General features: G+C 50.2%; 1 long non-coding RNA gene across 2 annotated transcripts; it reads right to left on the reverse strand.

The window, feature by feature from the left end:
• Positions 1-660: 660 nt before the first annotated feature.
• LOC311590531 lies at positions 661-2,809 on the reverse strand. Of its 2 annotated transcripts, XR_014776901.1 has the most exons (3): positions 2,752-2,809; positions 1,081-2,128; positions 661-962 (listed from the first exon to the last, which is right to left on the reverse strand). It is a non-coding gene; the product is annotated as an uncharacterized lncRNA (long non-coding RNA). The 2 variants fall into 2 exon arrangements; XR_014776902.1 differs by lacking the exon at positions 2,752-2,809 and having other exon boundaries at positions 1,081-2,476.
• Positions 2,810-8,235: the final 5,426 nt, after the last annotated feature.

The following is an 8,235-nucleotide window of genomic DNA, read 5'->3' on the forward strand; positions in this document are numbered from 1 at the left end:
ACACTGACTGCTCTTCCAGAGGACCTGAGTTCAATTCCCAGCAGCCATAGGGTGGCTCACAACCATCTATAGTGAGATCTGGTGCCCTCTTCTGGCCTACAGGTGCGCAGGCAGAACGTAAGAAATAAATAAATTTTAAAAAGACCAGTGTAGAGGCAGAGAGGAAAACCCAGAGATGCAGCGAGCTGAAAACAGGCATCCGCACAGGACGGCAGCAGTGATCTTGGAAAGAGGGCAGAGTCAGAAGGAAATGATAGGAGGAAGATGGGGATGGACAGAAAGGGCAGGTGTCTGTGGGGAGACAGGAAGATGTGGTACCCACAACTGTTGGGTACCTGGGCAGAGGAGGAGCAGAGCAGGGAAGCCAAAGAGAACAGAGTCTACAGGGGCAGAGCAGGTGCATCTGACTCTTGACAGCCAGTCTCCATTTTGTTCTCAGCCTTGGCGCTGGTGGGTGAACAGGGTCATGTGGAGTCCAGAGAGCATCTGCTGAGATTTCCAGGTCATTGTGGACCAGAAAAAAAATCTTTAATCTCAGCAGAGGCAGGTGGAGGTGGATGGTTGTGAGTTTGAGGGCAGCCAAGGCTACACGGAGAAAACCCTGTCTCAAAAAACAAACAAACAAACAAACAAAAAAGAATTGTAACAGGAGGCCATGAATAGCAGAAAAGCAACAAAGAGAACTTATTAAAAACACTTCCAGGTTGATAGAGGTGGGAAAGGGTCGTGAGAGTCGTGACTTTATGTGCAGCGCATGCAGTACGCTTTCTTCTGCGTTTGTACTCCACACTTCATGTTCTGTCTCTCACATGCATCCCTTGTGGACAGGGGCTTCCAGGCTTTCTGATCCACGGGCTTCTTTCACATCTCCATCCTGGTCCCTCCGTCTTCCTTCCTTGCCATAGTTTGTGTAGGGACCAGTGGTCACCAGCCTGAGTTCTGCAGAGGCAGAGTGGGCAGCGCTGAAAGAGTAGGGGAACAGACACCAAGAGAATGAGAAAGATGCAGAAAATGGGGCAGAAACCCAGAGGGCAGGAGCCAGAGGGGGACCTGCCCACCCACCTACCTGCAGCCTCTCACCTGCATGGAACTGGTTTCTTAGGCCCTTTCCTTTGGCCTTTCACTGCATAGGTAGCAGAGAGCTGAGTCCGGGGCTGGTGCTCTACCAAGCCTGTGGACTTTACTGCAATCCACACACCTGGCTTCCTTGGGGTCGTTGTTGCTAACCGGGGTCCTTCCTTTCTCTGTGCACTGAGGGCCTTGGAGAGTGGGCCACACACAGAAAAGCCTGCTTGTTAGAGGACACAGGCTGGTGTACATGGGCAGTGGCCCTGGTGGTAGATTACTCTGAGATTTCCTGAGTGAGGTGGCGGGAAAGCCAGCAAACACATCCACCGGTCACAGAGGACAATTGAGCAATGCCTGCCCGCGTGGTGGCCCCGTGTCTGTAATCTAAGTACTTAGGAAGTTGGCTCGAGGACGTTAGGAGCTCAGGTCATCCTTGATAGGTCCGGGACAGCCTGTGCTTCTTGAAACCCTGTCTCAAAAACAACAGAGAAGGCCTAGAGAGTTGGCTACATAATTAAGAGCTTTGGTGCTCAAGCAGAGGTCCTGGGCATGGTTTCCAGGAACCACGTGGTTGCTCACAGCCATCTGTAAGTACATTTTCAGGGCATGTATCTTGGCAGCCAACAGGCAAGCGTGAGGCACCCATCCATATATACATACATACATACATACAGGCAAAACAGTCAGTGCACATAAGATAAAAGTAGTAAATCTAAAAAACAAACAAACAATTAGTAAGGCTGGGTATGGTGGTACCAGGATTCAGGAAGCAGAGGCATCAGATCTGTGAGTTCAAGGCCCGCTTGATCTACAGAGTGAGTCTAGGACAGCCAAGGCTACACAGAAACCCTGTCTCGAAAAACCAATAAATAAATAAATAAATAGCTTTTATTAACAGATGGACATTGATGGAGTTATTTTTGTTTGGTGTCTCCACAGAGAACACTACACGATGAGCGGTATTTGAAGTGAGGATCCCGAGCCCGTGGGAGAGAGCAATTCGGGTCCTTAGGAGGAGCCGGAGAGGTCGCTGACATGGACAGTGTGGCTTGGGACAAACCTGTAAGAAACCCAGGGACAAAAGGGACATACTCACATTCATAGCTTTTTTTTTGTCTTTTGGGGAGCAGGGGCGCGGGCGGATACGTATTTGCTGCATTCTCTCAGGTTGGGGCCCCGGAGATCCTCATCAGAAGACTGGAAAAGCCCTAATGCCCACCTACAGCACTACACTGTTCACATTGTGTTTCAACTCGAATTTGATGAAAGGAGAGAGACAGAAAAGAAGGCAGCATAGCATAGCGTAACTTTTTAACTCAAGACTCAGGGATTCTTAAAAGTAACCCTCAAGGATGGGAAGCAGAGGCAGACCGGTCTCAAAAAAGAACATGCCAACTTCAGAATTAAACAGAAGTGTTCAGTGGCTGAAAGCAAACCTTTTTCTTTAGAAACAGAAACCAGGGGAGAGCGCGCACGCAGTCCCCTACTATCACAAATTTAGGCAGTCGAGTCTCCCGCACTTGGGGAAATCGCAGGGAGGGGTCAGCACACCCCACAGTGCAATGGGTGAGCCTCACCCTGGGAAAACCACCTGCCTGATCGTGGTGTTTCCCCTGCCAGGTAAGTATGCCCTACCGCCCGCACGCCCGACCCAGCCCCACCGGCCCTGCGCTCTCAACACACGGTCACTGCGCCGCGCGCGCTCGCCGGCCTCCCCGGACGCACACGCCCCTCCTGCGCTCCGCTCACACCCGCGCACCCACGCTCCCTCTCACGCCACGCGAAATCCCTAGCGTTTGCGCAGCGATTAGTGACGTGACATCCCCTGCGCGACCCTCATCTGCATAGACCACGCCCCTGTCCGTGACATCAAAGATGACCTACAGGTCATTCTGGGTATCCTAAGGGCCCCAAAGCCGTCCTAAGCATCCCCAGCCGCGTAGGGCTGTCACTGAGATCAGGCACCTTGACCTTCCCTTCTTTCCGTAATTTCAGCTCAACTGCTGCTCTCTCCTCTCTAAACCTAAATTCTCCACAGTTGACCAAACAAGCTACAATACAATTCATGGCCTTGTGATAATAGCTCCCTTAGCCAAAGTCCTTACTATTTTTCCCAACTTTTTTAACCCTTTCCTGCCCTGACACAGCCTTCAACTTAAACCCAATCATACAAAATCTGTAGTATTAACTTCTTACAAACTGTAAAAGATAACTAAAGCGTACAGATTAACTATCAGTAACCTCATAGGTAATTATATCTTTTAATATGTTCACAACTAATAGTCATTTAGCCTCCTGTATCGAAAGAGCTGGGAAGGGAGACTCAAGCCTCGGGATGGTGCCCAAAGACACACAGACAACTGTCGTTTATTGGCATGTATCTCATGCAGGAGACAGAGGAGTCGACTCAGAAGCCCAGGGGCTTGGGGTTTATATAGGCAAGGGGGGGGGCGAGATGTTTTGGTGCGGCCACACACGATTGGTTGTTTCAAACATTTGAACATTAGCATATTGCTTAGGCAGATGGGGTAAGGTCAAACTTAGTCACACGGAACCTTCCTTGGTTCCTGTTTTCCTCAGAACCCTAGGGTAGATGTTTATCTAAGCTAACAACACATCTGGTTAAACTCAAACCTGGAACATTGTATGCAGGCCTCAGGGGGGATTAAACAAACACCATAAGATTGGATGAGGGGTCTTGGCTCATTTAGAGAGCTAATTAAAATTTTTCTCTCTCAGTATATGTTTTCAAAGTTAAGCCAAAAAGTAAAATAACTATAAACTATGTATGTCTACATATACTTTAGATAGGTGGTCCTCAAACACTTCAGAGATACGGCATTTAAACTTTTTTGTTTCCGAGACAGGGTTTCTCTGTGTAGCCTTGGCTGTCCTGGATTCACTTTGTAGACCAGGCTGGCCTTGAACTCACAGGGATCCCCCTGCCTCTGCCTCCTGAGTGCTGGGATTAAAGGCATGCATCACCACTGCCCTGCATGGCATTTAAACTCTTCAATAAAGCTCTTCATAATAGAGATAAACCAGCTATTGGCAGCACCCCTGATCCCCTCCAAAGAAGGTGGGCGCAGAAGCATCTCACCTGGAGCTCGCTTTAAATGTGGGAAAGCTGGCCGCTGGGCTCGACTAATGTCAGTGTGGTGAAGACAGCGCATGCAGGACTCTGGGGGGTTGACTGACTGACTTCTGTCTGTACAAAGACAGGACGTTCCCTCCAAGTTCCTGCTCCACAGTAAAAGTCTGTCAGATCACTCTGAGCACAAAGGAGTGACAGGCTTTCAGGACCAGCTGCAGGAAGGCAGATCCAATTTATTCCAGGGGCGAGGGGGATATATATAGAAATGGGGAACTGCCAGGAGGTACAGCATCGTCCTATCACTTGTAAAGGGGTGCACTACCTAATCACATAGGCGGTGGGGAGCATTCTGCAGGAAGCTGTGTCAGAGGCTACTTGTACAATAAGCCAGACATCCAGCTCGGGCTCAGCCTCCAAACAAGGGCAGGCAGAGAGGAAGCCACGCTGGGGGATGGGAGCCCTATATCTAGCCCTGAGCTCAGAGATCTATCCAGTCATGGAGACTGCGACTTCCATGGCCCCCAACAGTGTGCCAGTATGGCTACGTGTGCAGGAAAAGAAGTAGAAACAAATCCCCAGAAGATGCTCTTGGCCACCTCCATGTTGTGGGAAATGACCAACACTTTCTGAGTGTCCTGACTCATGACGTGATCAATCCCACCTGAGGGCTGCGATGAGGCGGCAGAGACCACAGGCTTAGCAATGGCACCTACACCTTGTGGATAGCTACTTGCTTTTTGTTCAGAGTTGAATCTCTTAAGGGAATGGTTTGGGGAGGCCACACAGAAAGTTGGGAACCTGCAGGAGTGTGGAGGTAAGCCTTATGGAGGCATCAGCGGCTCCTGCGGCCCCTCGAAACTGAGGCGAGGGTGGTGACTGCTTCCCCCTTTTTTACAGAAGTCTCCTGAGGTGACCTTGCTCCCCACATTTCCTTATGGCTACACTGGCCTGACGGATTGCTATTAGTGCTTGAGGCTAGCTTGGGACTAACCAGTCCAGCTGGTCAGTTATTGGGGGGTTGAGGGGGGTCGCAACCTGTGGATAAAGAAATGGGCGAGAGAGACGCAGGGCTCTAGGAAACCGTAGCTTGTCAAGAGCCGTTTATTGAAGGTGAGGGCAGGCTTTTTAAAAACCTGCTTTAGGGAGGGCAGGGGTAAGCAAGGAAGGTAATGGAAAAGTACAGAATCTTCTGGGGTTAAGCCCCAGGAACATCTGCAGGGGGAGGAGTTTTCCTAGTTGAGGCAAAGCAGGATGTCTCTGTGGTTATCTCAGGATCGGATCGCTCTCTTCTCAGGGCTAAGCCAGATGCCTTGCATGCCTAATGAGTGGCCCAGCAGGATGTTTGCTGCAGATGCTGAATGGGTGGGGGTCGGCCACAGGCCGTTTGGTCCCTGGCATGGGACGCTCTGATTGGCCCTTCAGTTGTGTGTAGACGCTTATACACTGCACGATAAAATGTTAGATTTACATCTGGAGTCTGGTCTCTGGAGTCTGATTCCTGGGAATCTGCCAGGGCTCCATCACTGCTCTCTCCCGATCCCCACAGGAACCCTCATTAAGCTTATGGATTTACCATCCAGAAACAACCAGCAGAAGGAGGAGTTGGCCTTGGAGATGTCAGACAGGGTCTGTCGGGCCGGTACAGCTGAACCCTTAAGGGCCTAGATGTGGGAGCCATGTCTTCCATGTCCTCTTTACCCCTTTTCTTTTGGCACAGGAAGAGGCCTGGCAACCAGAGAATAAACGAATAAACGGCATTGTGAGGTTTAAAAGGCTCAATTTCTAACGCTCACTTTCTGGACCTGCTGTTGGGCTCCTGCTTCCCCCCCCACACCCCAGTTTCCCCTGGTTTTGGGATTCCCATCACCCCAGCTACCCAGACCATGGGCCTAAAGGCTTCATATATACCCCTTAGGAAAAAACATTGTCCCTAACCTTAACTTGTATCTTCTGTAGACAACAGTGATGGAGCAAATGTATCGATGCCAGGGACCAAAAGGCCTGAGGCTGACTCCCACCCATTCAGTATTTGCAGCAAACATCCTGCTGGGCCACTCATTAGGTATGCAAGGCATCCGGCTTAGTCCTGAGAAGACAGCGATCTGATCCTAAGATATTCACAGAGACATCCTGCTTTGTCTCACCTGGAAGACCCCTCCCCTTGCAAATGTTCCCGGGGCTCAACCCAGAAGATTTTGTACTTTTCCACTACTCCCTTGCGTACCCCGCCCGCCCTAAAGCAGGTTTTAAAAAGCCTGCCCTTACCTTTAATAAACGAGCTCTTGACAAGCAATTGTTCGCTTGAGCTACTGTCTCTCTCCCGCCCATGTCTTTATGTACAGGTTGCGACCCCCCTCGATCCCCCAATAACTGACCAGCTGGACTGGTTGGTGGACTAATTATCGTTACATGGACTAATTTCATATCGAAGCAAAGGTTGGGCTTCCAGGAGCTCTTTAATCACATGCCACTTCTGTGCTAAGTCTGAGTCAACAGAAAAAGGGAATTTCTCCAACGTTAATTCAGAAAGATGTATTTTTTTCTTTTATTAAAAAAGAGAGGTGCCCACCATGGTGGTGCATGCCTTTAATCCCAGCACTCAGGGAGGCAGAGGCAGGGGAATCACTGTGAGTTCAAGGCCAGCCTGGTCTACAAAGCAAGTCCAGGATAGCCAAGGCTACACAGTGAAACCCTGTCTTGAAAAACAAAACAAAACAACAAAACAAAACCACAACCTAGAAAGTGCTAAAACACTTAAGTTCTAATGGCAGTGATTAGCAGAACACATGCATTTCAGCTACTTGCAGGTGCCTTGCTCTCCGCATCTTGGACAAGTGCTGGGGAGGCGGAGCTTGTGATGTGATGCTGGCTTTGTGTTACCTGCTGTGGAGGATCCAAGCTCAGCAGGAGTTGATGGAGCAGATACAGCGAGCTGTGAAAGTGGCGACTCCTCGAGACACTTGAAGAGGGTTCTGATGTCATGACTTTTGAGACAGGCATGAAGCATCTTGATGACAGCATCAGAATTCCAAGCTTCCCGTTCTCAACCCGTTGCTCAGTTTGCTGGGCGGAGGGCTTGGCTGACTTTGGTCCCTTCGTCCAAGCTCGGGTTAATGGCGCCTTCCACATGCTTGTGAATCCCTACTCAGGCTTGCCGCTGCCTCCTGCGGGGTAGGAAGGGTCCCCCATGTTCGCCGCTGCTTGAGCAAGCACTGTCGTCTGGTCAGTGATTCCTCTGGCATTGTCCTTTGTTGTTCTTGCCTTCCGGGTCCTCTTCTCAAGGTCAGTCTGGTTAAAGGACTTTTTTTTTCTCTTAAGACATCAGTGTTGGACTCACCTCAGTCAGCCCATGTGCTGCAGAGATCGGCAGGGCCTTGATGATGAGACCAGTGTAACTGAGCAACGCTCGGCCACTTAACTTTCATCTTCCACCCCCTGATATATATATATATATATATATATATATATATATATATATATATCCATCCAGGACAGCTTCGGAGTGGCTAGTCCTAGATGGCCCAGCCTCACAGACTGCTTCACCTCCTGCCCTCACAGCCCTGTGGTGTAAACACCCCGCTTCCTCTCCCTGACTCTGATGGCAGCCCCCCCTTTTGCCTGGCTGGACTCTATTATTACGGCACCAGTTCTCATTCATCTTGTTTTTTCTTCTAGCCCCCTGCCTTCTCCTCTTCTTCCAGAAATGGATTCTCGAAGTTTCCAAGTAACGGTCCACCAAACGCTGCCGTACCCACATCTCCCTATGAACGCCAGCAGGCCCACTCCCGACTCTCCCTCCCAGCGTCGTCCCATGCCAGCAGGAAGTAGCCAGATCTGAACCGACACCCCTATACCCTAAAGGTTGGGAAATTTGGTTGGAACCCCTGCTCACCTCTGCACAAGCCAGACCCCCGTCCCAACCCCTAGAGCTCCGTCCCTCAGCCCAGCCTGCAGGAAGAAAAACCCTGGCTAACTGGTCATCACCCGTTATCTCAGTTTTCCGGTAACCCACCCAGGAGTGCCCCCAGGGGCTCAGTTGTTTTTTTTTTTTAAATATGGAACGTGCTTCACGA

This window comes from Acomys minous (assembly GCF_964271855.1).
Source record: "Acomys minous genome assembly, chromosome: 19".
Lineage (NCBI taxonomy): Eukaryota > Metazoa > Chordata > Mammalia > Rodentia > Muridae > Acomys > Acomys minous.